Source organism: Mya arenaria, chromosome 4, assembly GCF_026914265.1.
Source record: "Mya arenaria isolate MELC-2E11 chromosome 4, ASM2691426v1".
NCBI classification, from domain to species: Eukaryota; Metazoa; Mollusca; class Bivalvia; order Myida; family Myidae; genus Mya; species Mya arenaria.
Genome location: NC_069125.1, coordinates 26,053,972 through 26,074,101, shown reverse-complemented (window position 1 = coordinate 26,074,101; position 20,130 = coordinate 26,053,972). Strand labels below are relative to the sequence as shown.

General features: G+C 33.8%; 1 long non-coding RNA gene across 1 annotated transcript; it reads right to left on the bottom strand.

The window, feature by feature from the left end:
• Window positions 1–981: 981 nt before the first annotated feature.
• Window positions 982–18,641, bottom strand: LOC128232164 (uncharacterized). Its single transcript, XR_008260501.1, has 3 exons — window positions 18,474–18,641; window positions 9,030–9,148; window positions 982–3,474 (listed from the first exon to the last, which is right to left on the bottom strand). It is a non-coding gene; the product is annotated as an uncharacterized LOC128232164 (long non-coding RNA).
• Window positions 18,642–20,130: the final 1,489 nt, after the last annotated feature.

Here is a 20,130-nt window from a genome sequence, read left to right as displayed (position 1 = left end):
GCAAATGACCCGCTTGAGCTCCAATCAGCTCCCGCTTATCTGTTACCACGAGCTGCATTATGCCTGTGACAATAAATTATCTGATGCACGCCCCCATATTTCATGGCCACCACATGAATACTTGAAAATCGCCATTCTTATCACAACAAGAACAGTCACAGACGGCCATATCCCTCGCCGAATTAAGCACTGTATCAATTTTGCCTTTAGACAAAGGATAACAATGTATAAGTTAACAAAGGTCAGTAACTTAAAAAATACTGCAGCCAGAGTTATGATTCCTATGCACTGCACTTTTTCCTGAATGAGATATATCTGTATATATACAGTTTGAAGTCAATACCTCGAAGTTATGCTCCGGACAAAAATATAAGTATGAACATTAACAAAGGGCAATTACTGCATCCAGAGTTACGTTTCTTGTTTACACCACTTATCCTTAATTTGTATATAAAGTTAAAAGTCAATTGCCCGGACGCACACTTACACCCACGCACAAGCTCGCCGCCCCCACTCCCCACCCCCGATCGTCGGCAACGGTACTTTCTTCCGTTACACTTCATAAATACCGTGGGACAAATGACTGACAAAATCTCGTTTTAATGTATATGCATGAGGCAAGAGAGTCAACTCTACTTCCAATAAATCTGCATGTTACACTCAAATATTGTTCAATAAATTACAATGTCAGTAGCTCCCGTGACCGTGTGGTCTGGACTAATGCCAACTATTTTTGTACTCAGCAGGCGGACCCGGCAATCGCCAGAATATTTTTCAGCCATAAAGCATCAGGCACTTTGTGGAACCAATGAAATTGCCTCATTAATTATTCATGAATAGAGATTTTCCTAGCCAAATTACCCACGGTACACAACGAAGCATAGCATAGTCTTGGTCTTTACATTTACAGTGCACTGATTCATGCCTGAGTTTCTTTACCTATCATGCAAGGACAATCAAGTTTTTTTTCTATATCATTTATTTTTTAAATGTACAAGTATTATACTGAAATAAAATAACCCCAGACCTCACAACATAACATTTGAGGGTTATCATTCAATGCAAAGTTCTACATCAACTGCAAATCAAGTTAAACAAGAGATGTTTGTCAAACATTATGCCCCACCTGAGCGCCATGTTGTCAGGATTATATGGACAATTGAATGAAATATGCATGGACCGAAATGACAGCTGATTTGTCACTGACATTGGATGCCGTTGAGGCAGTTTTAAGATTATGACCATTCAAAGTGTGAGGATAGAGTGTGTAACGACCATGACCTTTGACCTCAAAATACATAGGAGTCATCAGCTGGTCACCAAAAATCTAAATGTCAAGTTTGAGAGCCATGGGTGCAGGCATTGACAAGTTATCACACAGACGAGCTTTTTTCATTCAAGGTCACTGTGACCTTGACCTTTGACCCCTAAAATCATAAGGGGTCATCTACAGGTCAGACACAACTCTAAGTCAGGTTTGAGGGCCATGGGTGCAGGCATTGTCGAGTTATCACTCGAAACATTTTCGCATTGAAGGTCACTGTGAACTTGACCTTTGACCCAATGACTCCTAAAATCAATAAGGGTCATTTCCTGGTCAGGCCCAACTTCCATGTCAAGTTTGATGATCATAGGTTCAGTTATTGTTGAGATATCACTGGGAGAAGATTTTTTAACTTTTTTGCGTTAAAGGTTACTGTGACCTTGACCTTGGCCCGATAACCCCAATGTCAAGAGGGGTCATCTACTGGCCAGGCCCAACCTTCATGCCAAGTTTGATGACCATAGGTCCAGGAATTGTCGAGTTTGCTTTCAAGATCACTTCGACCTTGACCGTTGACCCCTAAAATCAAAAGGGGCCATCTACTGGTCAGGCCCAACCTCCAAGTCAAGTTTGAGGGCCATGGGTGCAGGCATTGTCGGGTTATTACACGGACAACCTATTCCCATTCAAGGTCACTGTGACCTTGTCCTTTGGCCCGATGACCCCCAAAAACAATAGGGGTCATCTATTGGTCAGGCCCAATCCCCAAGTCAAGTTTGAGGGCCATGGGTGCAGGCATTGTCAAGTTATCACTTGGACAACCTTTTTCCATTCAAGGTCACTGTGACCTTGACCTTTGGCCCGATGACCCCCAAAAACAATAGGGGTCATCTACTTGTCAGGCCCAACCTCCAAGTCAAGTATGAGGACTATGGGTGCAGGCATTGTCGAGTTATCACTCGGACAACCTTTTACCATTCAAGGTCACTGTGACCTTGACCTTTGGCCCGATGATCCCCCAAAAAATAGGGGTCATCTACTGGTCAGGCCCAACTTCCATATCAAGTTTGATTACCATAGGTCTAGGCATTGTTGAGTTATCACTCGGACAAGCTTTAAAATTATTTTACCATTAAAGGTCACTGTGACCTTGACCTTTGACCCGATGAGCCCTTAAATCAATAGGGGTCATATACTGGTCAGGCCCAACCTTCATGTCAAGTTTGAGGACCATACGTCTAGGAATTGCTGAGTTATCAGTCGAACAAGCTTTGGTCTACCAACGGACCGACATACCGACCGACATGTGCAAAGCAATATACACCTCTTCTTCGAAGGGGGCATACTAATACACTTTTACACTTTAATTTTCAACACTTCGGAACATACATAATCATATTCTCATTAAAACTACACACTTTATCAATTTACAACACATACTATGTACTTGTACAGTGTGTATATACTGATTGACATGCAAAAAATAACAAAAACCTTAAATATACACATTTCAGTGGGTATAATCAAATCAATGCATTTGCATAAAAATATTATTATATTTAATCAATATGCTATGTATTATATCTTATACCATGTTTTTCAAGACAAACACCCTCAAACGATAAACGAAGTCTTCAAATTGAGGGGAATGCATAAATATATTGACCACTTTGAGCCTTTTCATTAAAATGTCTCACTGGTGTTAGAATTAAAGATGTCTTTCAGTCTGCAGATGTTCATGTCATCAGCTGAATCACCTTTTGATGAAAGAATAAGGGTATACGACCCAGCACACCATCTTCAAAAGTTCCCTTTCAGTAAATAGCAGTATCATGCAAAATTACATTACATCGAATATAAGGTTTACCCACTGCTTGCTTTAGTAACAAGATGTCCAATCAGTTTGCCAACATTGTTGGATCATCCTTTTAAACGATACCAAATGTATGACGTGTTTAAACCAACACTGGGCACACACAAGCTTGTAACGTTTCTGTATTTTGAATGCCAATGAGTGATGATTAGGGATTTTAAATATTAAGTCTTATGGCAATGATTCCAAGTATGTAGTATACTTCTAAGGTAGTTTCTTTATGCACTGTCAGTCAAGGTTGTCTAGTTATTGCCTTTGGCTACAGATATGTACATGCAGAGCATGTCACATATAATCGTCTTTAAATAAATCAGCTGCTAGTACACTGTACTTAGGCCTGAAAGTAAAAAAAGGAAAGTTGAATGATTTTCATAAACAAATAAATAACAGTTATTTTCCTGATATACAGTTCAAATAATTGGCAGAAATAAATTGAGTACAACAATGTTTATCATTATTTTACAACCCATCTCAATATCTTCAATTTGTGAATCAAATCAAGACCTCAATGACCAAGGTACCACTTTGAAGAGCATTTTACTTCTTAGCAATAACAGGGCAATAATCATATTCCAAATAACAAATGGAATTAGCCTTAAAGATGCACTTTTACACAGTAAATATTTCAGCATTCACCAATCATTTAATATTTTTGCGTTTTCAGTTATTAAATACACGGTTACAATCTTGTTATAGTAATTAATAATTTGCATAAATGCATCATTTAGTAAGTAGTTAAAGGTTTATCATTCAAAATCATGTTTGTTATACATGAGTATGTATTGATTTTGAATAAGAGTGTCACTTTAACATTATTCCATTCCATATTTAAAAGATGCTGAAGAACATTGTATTGGTCTGAAAATGCATTCAGAAATTCCATTCTCCAAATATTATTAACATGACATACTAATTTAATGCTATAAAGTATATAAATTGCACATACCAAATTTGCATACATGTATATCTGAATGTCTACCCATTTTACTTATGGACTGCAATACCTTTGAACATTAGTGGAATTTATGGTGTGTTTTTATTTAAGTTTGAGTAATTAAAGCAATTTAAGGGATATAACTTTAAAGTGACTGGGGCAACATACATTTGTAGCTGGTTATAGAACCTGACTGAGATATACTGCTCATGCACATGTCCAATGTTTGTGATTATTTGGATAAATTCTTCTCAATAGTAATACAGTGTAGCCAAAATAAAGTTGATGTAATAGAAGCAATTCAAGGACCATAGATCTTATGTAATTCTAATGACATGGCTGGTTTACAATTTCTACACATGTATGTTCATGTTATCTAAGTCTCCCTGCTGCAGATATATCCATTTTCCATCATATGGCGGGCATATAAAAAATTGAGGGGAGGGGGGCACATCCAAATATGTGGCCATAAAGTTGCGCCTCTAATGCCAAATCCTGGCTACGCCCAATATTTTGCATACTTTAAAGTTGCACTCTGACAGGTTGACTGTTTTTGACAACTTTTTTGTCTTGGAATGAACCCATATTTGCGTAAATGTCTGGAAACCATCGATATTAAGCTACTGGCAAAAGATCAGATCGCTGTTTTTCATATTTATGTTCAAAATTGTTCTGTTATCGCCTTCAGGTCTAGATATAATGACAAAAAGTGTTTCACAAAGGGTAAAAAATAAAAGTATTCAAATAGCCAAATTATATACGTTCCATAACAGTAGGGTCATGGTGTTATAATAATTTGAATAAAATCATTAGGTTCGAGCTCCAGTTTTTTTTTTCAGGGAGGTTTATGTATCAAGGAATACTGAAAAAATAATAATTTCGTGATGTATATTTAAATGCTTTTGATAATGTGACAGAACTCTTTTATAATGCTTTTTTAGCCAGGCTTGTTGCATAGGTGCCAAATAAACAGTTATGGGCAAAATAATTGACTTTATTCCTTCTTAGTAGAAATAAATGAGATTTAATAAATGTCATGATATTATTTTGAATTTGACTGCTTGTAAATGATCAACCATTTTTAGAAGCCCAAGGAAGCAAATAAAAGTGATTTTTTCAAACACCAGAATCAAAAACAAACAAGGCCATACCAATTTTTCAGCATTATCTTGATGCATAATTTTTTTAGATCACTTTCTGTATCCGGTCCTACCTAAGTGTCTACGGATGGGACAAAAGGCACACTATATATTTCCATATGAACTTTAAGTTCAGTTACAAACCTAGTATAAACATTTCTTTTTGCAAAAATGCTAACAGAACACAAAAAATGAAGTACAAGATATTTAATATTTCTAAATTTCAGTATTAAGACAACCTTATACAATGTAATTGTAATTTGATGATCAGACCTTTTAAGTTCAGTTTTAAGTAGCAACTTTCAAAGGTGAAAATTCATTGAAATATAATGGTGTCAATCAGTATATGTTTTAAATTCCTCATTGAACACCAAATGTAAGATTTTTCACTAGTTCAGTTGTTAGAAATAGACACGATGTAAATGTACCATGTGTTGTAAGTGTCTACGGATGGGACATAAAACTATTTGATGTAATACCAAGCTGCAGGCATAAGATATTCCCTGATGGTATCCACAATACTTATACTGTATCCAGTGACTAACTACTACAATGTTTCAAGGAAATTTCAACTTAGAAACATGTTTAACTAACAATAACCAGGGCATTTTTAATAGTACCCACTGGTCCGATTATCAGACCCATTCCTTAGGCAAAATATATGATATTTTTTTCCAATCTTCAGAAAAAAATCCCATCAAAAGTAAAACAGTGTTTTTACCTGTACTGGTTCATTCAACATCCTTAAATTATGTGATGTAAAGTTTTGGGGATAACTGAATTCAGAAATCATTGATTTGCATCACATTCAAAGATCATTTGAAATGAAAAATTAGTATCTGTCATGATTCATTGCAATAAATATTTACACCAAAGAATTAAGATTTCAGCTGTTTTAGGGCTTTTGAAAGGGAAAATAAACTTATATTTAATAATTTCCTCATTTGCAGGAGACTGAAAAGCTTGTTATTTTAACTGTAAATTTTCCCAATTTAGGCATAATTGTGACGCAAATTTTTAAAAAATGTCTAGGATCCTTTTTCCAAAAATGGGCAGAAAAAGCCCTGATACCTGATATTTATACTCCAAAACTGAGAAACTGTTCTGAATTATATGTAAAAATGACATTTTGTCAATGACCTTTTCTTAACTACTTAAGAACTCCAGAAAATAAATAATTCATATGCCTCGGCCAAGGTCATTGTCATTACTTGAGATTGGATGTTCTCTCCAGATCGAATAAGTCTACATCTTTTTATTCAGTACTTCTCCGGACACATCAACTGACAAATAACAGTTCCTGCAGTCAGTCTTTCCTTGTCTTTCTTGGTTTTAGTTTCCACTTCTTTTCATTGGTGTTGTCTATTTTCCCTGTTGGTCGCCTTACGTGTAGGAAGGAAGCAATCCCACTACCAAAGCTAGTATGGTATTTGGTTATATTCCTATCAAGCACACATTGCAACACATTGTTGTATTCTGTCTTCTTTCCTTGTGAAGTCCCTCCATGACTCAATTTCACATCCTGTATTCTTCTTTTAATGTTGTTCATATTGACCGTTTCGCTCAGCTTTAATTTTCTTTTAGCACTCTTTGGTAAAATAACACCCCTTTCTTCCAAATTTCTTCTCAGCGTTGGTGACATACTCTATCAGTTTTTCTTACACTCTTGTTTTACGCTTTGGTGTTGTAGGCATACTTTCTTTTACTTTTGATATTGCTCTATATTCAATACTTCTTGCTTCTTGAATTAAATGGAGGCTCACACATCTCATTACTTATATTTCAGCTGAATTTGTAGCTGTTAATCTGTTAATATCATCGTTGTCTATTGTACCATCTGTTTTTGTTTGATCAATGTTTGTAGTATCTTGGTCTGTTGAAAGACTATTTTGCACACTGTATTGTTTTAAGTTTTATCCCCATCGTCCAATTCTGTTCTTTAAGTATCTTTAAGCACATTCTTCTTCTTTTTCAGGCTTTCATTTTCTTTCATTTCTCTATTCTTATTGTTACACTGTGTCTGTCTAGGAGTCCGGTTTTCTCCATTAGTTTTGTTTGTGATATTGTCTGCACCTTCTTTCTTTTTGGCAAGCTGTTTCATTTTCTTTTCTCTCCATATTTATTATTGTTTTTTGGTTTCTCTTGGATCACTTTCTCTTCTCCCTTTGTCAATTTGCCTATCATGTGTTTTTCCTTTCAGCATCTTTCCTCTTTGTTTCATCATATTTTTCATTTCTTTCATTTTTCAGTTTTCCCCTGTATCTTCTCATTCTAAGGGCTTTTGCACTCACATTATTGTCAATTTCAGGTATATTTGAATGGTTTTTATTTCTCTGCTTGTCCATTTTTGTACTAATGTTAATTCTAGTCACACCTGAATTTATAAATAGACATTTCGTACACAGCGTGATTTAAATGTCCCATCCGTAGACATTTACCAGCTTTACTGTACTTCATTTTCTTAACCATAAATAAATTTCTAATAGGCCTCTTTATGTCTGGCTAAAACAGCATAATCCAGCCTGTATTTTGGCTACTTATTTTAATTCCCAAACATACACACTATAGAAAAAAAAAGTTAAGGCATGAATTTCAATGTTTTTAGCAACATATAGAAGTGGAAAAATGAAAATATAAAGGTAATGAGTTGTTTTTGGTAATCCATTGCCTAGTTTTGAATATGTGCTACATTTCTGTCAAAGGAAAGTGGTTCTTTTAGCTTAATATATGCAAATTCTGAGCATTTTTTGTGTGTCTACGGATGGGACATGGTGTCTATGGATGGGTCATTGACATGTTGAGCTTCATATTTACAAATTACAATCAGATATTGATGCAACAAATAATATATTTGGTCACTGAATGGAAATGCAAAATCTGCCTGGTTGGTTATATGCTAAGCATATTCCTTGCTGGGAAAAACATGCGTCTACGGATGGGACAAAAATTTCTGTATTTTTGGGTGCATACTTAGGCGTAAAATAAATTTGGTAATGTAGGAATTATGTATAAATTTCTTATTGCTATTGATAAATGAGTTGTAACTCTTCCAATTGAGGGTCATATTTTCACAAAATACCATATTGCTAAGAAATTTTGGCCATTTTGTATCCCTGAATTGAAAATGCCAGATTTTGGTAACAAAATGGTGGGTTCAGTTATTTTAGTAGTACTCCGTCAGTTTTTATGCAATTTAAATGAAATAACCAGCTACAGAAAGAAGACTAAATTGCTTACTCAATGCTCAAGATGTCTGATACAATTATTTTCCAGTTTTTTTTTATTTTTTATGTTAAAAAAGTGGTAATTTTGAAATGAAACATTGTAACGACAGTTTTAAGCCACATTTTGGCTATTTGGAGTCTGAAATTAAAAAACGCGTCAAACCAAGCGATGGAAGTCTGTATAAGTTGAGTCGACAGATATATTCTACATATCATGAGACATAAAAAAGACAATTTTAACATAACATGTTAAGAAAATTACAACGTAACAACAGCAAAAGGGAAATTGTCATTATATCGTGACCAAGGCATTTGCTAAAAGCGTCACTAACGCTTAAAGAAAAATAATTTTTTAAGCAATTTTCCGAACAATTCAGATCTGTTTTATTGGAAGTTATCTTATGACTAAATTGAAGGCATTGATATCAAAATCAGCCGATTCTGAGACCAAAAAAATAAAAATGTCACAACTGTCAATCTGAGAGAGTGTAGATTAATAAGACCTGGTACAATTAAATAGTTGGCTAAGTTTAACGATCAAGTTTGTTCATGTCATTTTTACAAGTAATGTCAAAAACCAAATCCCTCAACTTACATCATTGGTGCCTAGAACCTGAGAGAAGTCCTTTTTGGCTGGAACCAATAAACATCGCACTTCCAGTTGGTGCAAAAAACCTGCAGCGTGACTGCCAGACATCTCAAGTACTCAAGCGTCTAAAAATTTAAGAGGCAGCAATATTACCAATACAAGTCTATTATTGTTCAACATTTCAGAATGTAACAGTTTATAGCAGACACTTATCAGTTAATAAAGCCAATTTTTTTCAAAACTGCTCAAATTGCTTGAAGTACTAAGACACAAGAAATAGACTTACGACAGCACACAGACAAATTTCTCAGACAGCATGATGTTTTGGCCAAGTCATCAGATGACGACGACGCCATAATTCGATAAACAATAACAAAGTAATCTCAATTACAATTACGTTAACAAAAGGTTATAAGTAGCAAGAGTAAAAGTACAATGAGGAATAGTACTATGTGGCTTCCTAGTCAAATAGTCCCCAAGTCAAATAGTCCCCAAGTCAAATAGCCCCAAAAAACACCCCCACTTTTAAAAAAAAATATATGTAGGTATGCATTATTATGTTATTCCAAAAAAAATTAAACCTTGATTCTACAATGAAGTGCAACCAACATTATTTGTATAGTAATAAATCTGACAATTTAACCAAGTAAGAATAACAAACATTTCAAAATATTACTTATAAATAATACCATAATATAAAATTTACATTTTCAATGTTTTTATTTAGCAATAAGTTTTTAGTGTTTTTCTTTCTTTTAATATTGATATAATGCATCAAAATTAAAGGAACAACAAGAAGATATAATTTAACTCTTTTTTTTAAATTTTGAAATCTTATTCTTAGCATATTTATTTCACATGGTGAAATACTATTACTCAATTGACTTCTACCTTAAAAGATTTATATCTTACAAAAATTGTCCAGCTGATTTATCAGCACTTTTGGGTGTCTTAGAGAGATTGACAAGGCTGTCCTGTGGACCCTCTGGGTTGATGTGGTCTATCGATGACAATAGCCTCAGTTCAATTTTAACACCTGTAGGTATTCACCATCACAATCCATGTAGGATCTAAAACAGCACTAGCATGTGGCACTTTGGACTGGGCAATACTAAAAGGCTGACCAAATGGCTGCCCATATAGATATAGAGGGAAAAGGCTGACCAGGCCAGAAAAGGCTGACCAGGAAAATAAAATAGAATTGAAAAGATGTTTTTAATAAAAAACCCAAAAACTTTTATGTTTTAATAAGTATATATTCATTAAGAGTATTGTATTTTTATGGTTTTTTTTTAAATGAGTTAAGAAATCGTGATGTTATATTGATATCGAATAATTCAATAATTCAAGTCGATGCGATACATTCTATTTCATTATTTTATTAAATTATCAATTTATAGATAACGATTGATATAAATATATACAGCTTTGCATAACTTTGTATAGATCTGTAAATATGAGTAATTGAAATAAACGAAACAAACCCCTCAAGTAAAGTTCTTGGTAGCAGTTGCATGGGTTTGGTGAATGTGTGAGAAGTTCACACGATATTATTAAAGTTGTTCCTTGTTATAACTTATCGTAATTGGCGTAATTAAGTCAATTCAATATTTAAATAATTAATTTAATTAAAACATATATTGCTCTAGATATTTAATAAATTGTGTGATTTGGATCTATGTGATTTTGATTATAATATTACGTGGATTTGTATTTAGTTTATTCAAGTACTTGTGTTCATTTATAGACAGCTTAGTTTTTTGTGAATTTAACCTTTGACTTTATATTTTAAACATTTTCATTATGGCTTTAATAGTTGAACATTCTCAGACAAAATACTTAGGTGGTTTCACTCAGTACCCAGTGTTCTCTTACTCGGGATTTACCGTGCGCGAATTCCAGGAGAAAAAGTCATACATGAATGCCAATAAAAAAACGAAATTGATCATGAACGAATTATAACTACTACAATCCTTTCCATTATGATCAATCAAGCGAGAAATTGTCACTAAGTCACAATAAAACTGCCACTGTAAACTGTATATCTTATCGCGGACCAACCTGGTCAGCCTTTTTCGAACACTTACATAGCGTAATTTCTTATCGCTGACCAATACGGTCAGCCTGTATTTGTTATGTTATTCGCTGACTATCACGGTCCGCCTTTTTCGAAACTCTAACTAACAACGATAGTAGATGTTGTTTAATTCGGAAAGAAAATATTTAAAAAGTAATGTTAATACATGTATGATATAATAGAAGGGTACAGTTGATCATTTGTGAAACTTAATGACATATGAGCATAAGAATAAAATTTATTTAATCGACAGCATGGGAAACGAACAACGTGATGATAGAATTAATCCGGATGGGTTAAAAATTCAACTATCGCAGATTTATGGGGAAAATGAAGACTGTCTAAATATCGTTGTACCTATAGTCAAAAAACAAGACAATTCAATAGATTGTGGCTTATATGCCATTGCACATGCAACATCTTTTTGTTTTCGGCAAAACCCGTGTTTCGATTTAATATGTAATTCATTAAAACTGCGTGATCATTTATTAGAATGCTTAGAAAAAGAAAAAATGTCTGAATTTCCAATCACCTCCAAGACAATCAGTGGACGGCGAAAAAATTCAAAAATCATTAAAATTGAAAACTATTGTGTATGTAATTTGCCAGAATGCTTAGGCGGCCAAGTGCAATGTGATAACTGACTGAACAATTACAACTTAGGCTCAGACATTTACGTATTCAGTAACTCGATCAATCCTTCATTCAATCTTGTGATCAATCCATCATTCTTTCATTTATTTAACCATTAAATCAATCAATCAATCGATCGATTGATCGATCAATCAATCAATCAATCAATCACATGGGCCATGACAAGAGACCTCCACGTGATGTGGCCTGGATGAAGAAGGATACTTTTTCTTACAAAAACGTGAAAAAATGAAGACTAGATTGTGGCTTTTATGCCATTTATTTAACCATTAAATCAATCAATCAATAAATCAATCAATCAATCAATGGATACTTTTTCTTACGAAAAGTCATCCATCTTCAACTAAACGCTCTTATAATTTATAATATATCAATTATAATAATTTAAATAGTACACAGAAATAAATAAAACAACAACAAAAACAAAAAATATTTAAAAAAATCCATTCTCATTTTTCTGGTCAGCCTTTTCTGGCTTGGTCAGCCTTTTCCCTCTGTATCTATTGGCAGCCATTTGGTCAGCCTTTTAGCACGACCCCTTTGGACTTGCCCTGCTTAATCCCATTTTTAACTTGTTCATTTTGACTGCCATTCTGATTGCATTTGCAATATATTCAGTTTAAATTACATAAATGGAAATATTGATTGCACAATGTGATAATTTAGATGCCCAGTATCTTCTCTTATTAATAAGTCTTTAATATGTGCAAATTATTTTTACTATATTTGAAAACATTTTAATTGTCAACAAATGTTATGTCTTGAAATCGGTTTATAAATGCTTGATTAGCAATTATGTCAATGCAATTTATCTTAAAGCTGCACTCTCACAGATTGAACGTTTTGACAATTTTTTCGTCTTGAATGAGCCAATTTTTGCGAAAATCCATGGAAACAAGTTATACAAGACTGCTTTCAAAAAATCTGATCGAAGATTTTTTCTATTAAAGTTAAAAAATTGATGTTTTATGTGTTTTTCTTAAACCGATAATAACGGGTTTAAGCCATAAAACATTAATTTTCAAAGGGAAATATAAAAATCTGCGATCTGATTTTTAGTCAGCAATCTTTTATCAATGGTTTGCAGATATTTACGCAAAAGTTTGCTCTTTTCAAGACAGAAAATAAACAAGAGGGCCAAAATGGCCCTGAATCACTCACCTGTCATATATTGCACATTGGTTTGATAAGAAATCTGGATGGTTCAAAGTAGTTAAGGTTTTTTAGAAGTCTTGAATAAGCTAGGACTAATGGAGTATATCAAGTAAGAGGATGATATGTTGAACAGTGATGATAACATTGAGTCTGGTGAATGAACAACAAGAATTAGTTTAATTGCTTTTATTAATTAACTCAGTATTATAACAAGTGTTGGCAGTAACATATCTTTTAAAAATGTAAACTATCAAAATGGGAGATGTAATAAACTGGGCTTGCTATTTTACTGCACACATCTTTCATGTCAGTAACACTCGAAAGAGGAGTTGACATTATACAGATATAGATAGATAATTCATTTCTCCCATAACTTTGATGCTAGCTTGATCCCTGTTTAGGAAGACAAATATTGAGATTTACTTTTAAATATTTATGGAAAAAGTTAGCTACCAAAGCAAGATTATCAGTGAATTTAAGACATTTACATCAGAGAAATATTAAGGCTAGTGGATTTTCATTGACCAGGGTTAGTGAAAATTTGTGATATACTAGCCCGACTTTCTTGTGTCTTCAGTTAAGATCATAATTTTGATGACGGCATGAGTTGTTTTTTTCGTTAATCAATATAAAATATATCTAAAATATACAAAAAAAGTATTGCTATATGGCCAAAAACATGTTGTTTGCATGTGGTTGGTAGAAGTATGTTCAAGTCAAGTCAAGTAATATTTATTTATAAAGTTGGGTGTACAAACATGTATAATATAAGCTCTGAAGAGCTATTAAAGCGATTTTTTTCTTTGAAAAATATCACTACGTGATCATTCTCAGGAAACCGTTATCAAAACGCCTTGTCCAATTTTCTACAGAAATGAGGTTACAATACACCAATTTGTATCTCTATATAATCTATAGTAAATACGGAAACTTCTAACCAAAAGTACTATGATTTCTAGGTCATCACAACCCCAAACACCATATATCAAAAGACTTTACTTATGTGTTAAAAAATTTCGTTCATGTACAGTAGAAGGCTATTTTGTGATCTGGCCACAACTTCCAACTATAAGCCTTGTGGTTTTGGAGAATTTACTACATATAAGGAAAATCAATGACCCCCCGGGACGGGGTCATTTTTTACCCCAATGCCAAAGTTTGGACAATAAAGGTAGAGGTCCACTTAATGATGTATAATGCCAAATAGCTCTAGTCCTTGTGAATTCGGAGAGAATTTTTTTTAATGCTTCCATTATATACAAATATTGAAAACCTAAGCCTATGAACACGGGGCGTGGCCAATTTTGACCCCAGGGCTAAAGTTTGAACAATCTTAATAGTGGTCCGATAAACGATGCTTCATACCAAATATCTAAGGCCTTCGCCTTTTGGTTTCAGAGAAGAAGATTTTTTAAGTTTTCATCATATACATATATAAGGAAACCCATGACCGCCCGGGTGGGCCATTTTTTGACCCCAGGGCCAAAGATTGAACAATATTGGTATAAGTCAACTAGATGATATATCATGCCAAATATCTAAGCTCTTGTCACTACTTGATTTTACGTGTGTATCTACATATGTATATTTGTTATTAATTGTTGTATGTGGCCCATATTGAAAATTGGTATGTGTACTAAATATGTTATCCAGTTTAAATTAAGACGTTACTTGTCTTTGTGAGTTCGGAGAAGATTTTTTAAGTTTTCACTATAACACATATAGAGAAAACCCATCAGCCCCGGGGTGTGGCCAATTTTGACCCCAGGGCCATAATTTGAACAAACTTTGTAGAAGTCCACTAGACGATGAATCATGCCAAATATCTAAGCTCTAAGCCACGTAAGTTCAGAAGAGATGATTTTTTAAGTTTTCACTATAAACATATAGAGAAAACCCATGACCCCCCCAAGGGGGCAGGGCCAATTTTGACCCCAAGGCCATAATTTGAACAATCTTTTGTAGAGGTCCACTAGACGATGAATCATGCCAAATATCTAAGCTCTAGTCCAAGTAAGTTCAGAGGAGAATATTTTTGAAGTTTTAACTATAAACATATAGAGAATACCCTAACCCCCGGGGCGGGCCAATTTTGACCCCAAGGCCATAATTTTAACAATCTTTGTAAAGGTCCACTAGACATTGAATCATGCCAAATATCTAAGCTCTAAGCAACGTAAGTTCAGAGGAGATTTTTTATTTTTTTTACTATAAACATATAGAGAAAACCCATAACCCCCCCGGGGGCGGGGCCAATTTTGACCCCAGGGCCATAATTTGAACAATCTTTGTAGAGGTCCACTAGACGATGAATCATGCCAAATATCTAAGCTCTTGTCCAAGTAAGTTAAGAGGAGAAGATTTTTGAAGTTTTAACTATAAACATATCAAGTATACGCATGACCCCCCGGGGCGGGGCCAATTTTAACCCCAAGGCCATAATTTGAACAATCTTTGTAGAGGTCCACTAGACGATGAATCATGCCAAATATCTAAGCTCTAGTCCAAGTAAGTTCAAAGGAGAAGATTTTTGAAGTTTTCACTATTATAAACATATAGAGAAAAACCATGACCCCCCAGGGCGGGGCCAATTTTGACCCCAAGGCCATAATTTGAACAATCTTTGTAAAGGACCACTAGACGATGAATCATGCCAAATATCTAAGCTCTAGTCCAAGTAAGTTCAGAGGAGATGATTTTTGAAGTTTTAACTATAAACATATAGAGAATACCCATGACCCCCGGGGCGGGGCCAATTTTCACCCCAGGGCCATAATTTGAACAAACTTTGTAGAGGTCCACTAGACAATGAATCATGCCCAATATCTAAGCTCTAGGCCAAGTAAGTTCAGAGGAGAAGATTTCTTAAGTTTTCACTATAAACATATAGAGAAAACCCATGACCCCCCGGGGCGGGGCCAATTTTGACCCAAGGGCCATAATTTGAACAATCTTGGTAGAGGACCATTTGGTGATCCTACCTACCATATATCAACGGCCTAAGCCTTGTGGTTTGGGAGAAGAAGATTTTTAAAGTTTTTCCTTTCCGTTGCCATAGCAACCAGAGTTCTGCATGGAATTCAATTCTTTGAACAATTTTCAAAGGGGACCACCCAAGGAACATTCCTGTGAAGTTTGGATGAAATTGGCTAAGCGGTTTATGAGGAGATGTCGTTTAAAGTAAAAGTTTACGGACGGACGGACGGACGGACGCCGGACAAATTGTGATCACAAAAGCTCACCTTGTCACTATGTGACAGGTGAGCTAAAAAGGTTGTATAACATTATATCTGTGAGAGTGCAGCTTTAAAAATATTACAACTTACCTTCAAATATAATTTCAAATAAAAAAGGTGGGTGCTATTTGACCAGAATGGGGGTGTTTTGACCAAATTCTGGGCGTTTTGACCATTTTTTACCAAGTGTGGGCTATTTGACCAAAATTTGGGCTATTTGACCAGGTTCCACTTTGAGATGATAATGGCATATTAATCGTAAAAGTACAAGGAGATCATCGGCAACATTCGGACAACTAGTCCAAATAATTGTATGTTGAAGGATTTTTTTATAATTTTTGATATGGCAAATCCTTGATGTACAAATTATTTGTATCAAAAGTGGGTAGAGATTCTGATCGGGATTATGGGTAAAAGCATATATCGCGTTAATAAAATATCATAAAAACAAGAAATATTACGATATAATATTATTTTGTTAAGCATTTGATGTGTTGAATAAATGTATTATATTCATGTTTCTTTATGTTTTCGTATTACATTTTAATACGTACCTATCTGAAATGACATAAATTTTTGCTTAAAATTCCATTCTAAGCATTTTTACATGTCAAACCGATCTTTTTAAGTGTGCGTGGGTGTGTGCGTGTGTGCGTGCGCGCGCATGTTATTTCAGAAGGCTGCATTGTAAATAAGACATGTGTTATGTGTATTTATAATATGATGCCTATGTCTTAATGTGTTACCTTCTTAAATAAAGTTATTATTATTATTTAATATTAGTTCTGTACACAAAAAAAAAATATATATCCAACGAATTATTATCAGTTTGATTGTGTTTTTCTTCATTTTATACTGTCAAAACATAACGATACATACATGAATGGCACCTGCAAGGCTGTGGTTCACAGTTTTACAACAATCGGAATAATTTGGCCATGGCCAAGTTGTTGGGGGTGGTGTTAGTAACTTATACTATGGGCTCGGCGTGAGCACATTGAAGGGTCCCAGAGTGACAGTTCAACCACCGCACACCTATCCTAAGCAGAACCAGTTATAGGTGCCTTCACCTCTGCAAAGAACTGACAACTTCTGTACATGCCAGGGGCAGTGGTACGGTACGAATGGTTGTAGTGGCCGAGTTGTTACGATTATATTTACGAGGTCTATCTCGAAGCTTGCCGGAGATGGCCAGGTTGTTACGATTGGCATAATTGTTGTCTGTGTCAGTATAGTTTCGTTTTATTGGAAAGGTAAATCCTGTGTTTAAATGCATTTAATGTGCAAAATATATTTGCAATTACTTGGTAAAATATATAAATATAAGCCTTTATTATCTATTTCACACAAAACATACTTCTAACTAGTTCTGGCTTCCATAACTTTAATGTTGATATTTATTTTTTTGATGTTTACAACACATTAAAGTTATGGCGTAACCCCCATAGTAAAGTCAACCAGAATCAATTGAGTGTGATGATGCAATGCAATCACATGACCATGATGACGTCGATGGATTCTATTTATAGTATCGGATTCACAAAGTTCATTTATTTGAATCCAATTGCAGTAAGGCTGAAAATACCTTTTGATAAGTAAAAACAATTGATTTATTCCAAATTTGTAATTAGTTATGTACTAATTATTCAAAATAGAAAATAATAACAGCAAAATAAACACTACATTTGTGAGGTCAAATGTAGGTCACATGGGTATTTTCTGAAAATCTTAGTGTCACGTGATTAAATTTGAACACAACTATGACCTAGTTAAGGAATGATTATAATCGGATTTATTAAAATGATAAATTAACTATCTATAAAGCGTTGTTTGGTTTTGAAAATGTGTTTGTGAACTACATTTTACTTCATTTACCTGAGGATATAGTTATTTTGTCTGTACAATGCATACAAGTGAAATAACAGCGTGACATAAAAAATGTCACGAATTCTGGTAGGGTTTGGATACGGCGTTCTCTTCAGCTAACTTCTAACAAATCTATTATTTTAGACTACGGAGACAACAAGCCAAAAATTCGATAAAACAACAACAATAGGAGTACTGGGAACATTTTTTAACATTTGGATATTCAGAGTCGCCAAATAAAAAATCATCAATGACTCTGAGGCGGCTGTTTATATGTTTCGCCGATGTTCTCGTTATACTTTAACGAATTGATACGCCGTTATCATCTCATAGTACTACCTATCATTGTACTTGAACTCTTGCTACTTATTAATTTTTGTTAACGCCACTTAATTTGGAAAGTTGTTTGAATCTATTTTTTATTATTATTATTATCATAACATCCTTGATCACAATATTTACCCACAAACCAAGGCATTGAAGATCTGCGACGTTTTTTGCAGTTCATGTCAGGATAACCACTCGATAGTGATACATTATCTGTAGCCAGTGTATGTGCATGTCCTTAAATGCGATGTATTGTGAAAAAAGTCAAATACATAACTTAAACGGGTTGATATCATTATTTACGGTGCGGGGTGATACAGGAATCCAGTGGATTTCACGTGAAATCCACTCAAAACGTGAAATCCACTCAGAACTCAGTTATTTTAATTAATATTTTTTTTTTTGTAAACATATTAGAAAGTGCCTCATAAAGGGTTTATATTTCAATTTTAATGAAATTGGTCAAAAAATAAAGAAGTTAGAGCAATTTTTCATTTTTTTCCAAAAACAGATCGGAAATCGAGGTGAAATCCAGATTCCGATAAGTGAAATCCACTCATAACTCATTAATTTTAATAAATAATTTTCTGTTTTTGTATAATTATTAGAAAGTGCCTCATAAAGGGTTTATATTTCAAATTTTATTGAAATTGGTAAAAAAATGAAGAAGTTAGAGCAATTTTTCGAAAATAGATCGGAAATCGAGGTGAAATCCAGTTTTCGAGAAGTGAAATCCACTCATAACTCAATAATTTTAATAAATAATTTTCTGTTTTTGTATAATCATTAGAAAGTGCCTCATGAAGGGTTTAAATTTCATATTTTATTGAAATTGGTCAAAAAATGAAGAGGTTAGAGCAATTTTTCGAAAATAGATCGGAAATCAAGGTGAAATCCAGTTTTCGAGAAGTAAAATCCACTCCTAACTCAGTTTTATTAATTAGTAATTTTTATTTTTTGTATACATTTTGGAAAGTGCCTAATAGAGAGTTTACATTTGAAATTTTATTGAAATATATCAAGAAATGAAGAAGTTAGAGCAATTTTTCGGAAATCGAAATGAAATCCACATTTTGACAAGTGAAATCCACTTTTTCAGACGTGAAATCCACTCATAACTCGTTTCTTTTTATCAAATTATTCTTTTGTTAAACAAATAATTGAAAGGGCTTCATAATGGGTTTATATATCAAATTTTATCCAAATTGATCCAAAAATAAGAAAATTGTAGACCTATTTTGAAAAAAGATCGGAAATCGAAGTGAACTCCACATTTTGACAAGTGAAATCCACTTTTTCAGACGTGAAATCCACTCATAACTCATTTATTTTTAACAAATTATTTTTTTTGTTGAACAAATAATTGAAAAGGCATTATCATCGGTTTATATTTCAAATTTAAATGGAATTGGTCCAAAATTGAAAAAGTTAGATAAATATGTTGAAAATAGATCTGAAAGCTAAGTGAAATCCACATTTTGACAAGTGAAATCCAATATTTGGGAAAGAAATCTACTAAGTGTAAAGAAATAAATTCAATCAAGTATCTTAATATTAATACAGAAGTAGTTTGTGTCCGATGATTATATTTTAATGTTTTTGTGTTTTATTAACTTACATTAGTATCATTTAATCCGTTTTAGTCGTGATATCTTATATAACATTAGATCTAATATCTGAATCAGTTGAGATGCAATATTTTGGTTTGTTTTTTTCTGTAAGTAACCACTATCCAATATATTAGTTCTATAATATCGTTTAATATTTACTCTTGTCTTTGATCTATATCTAT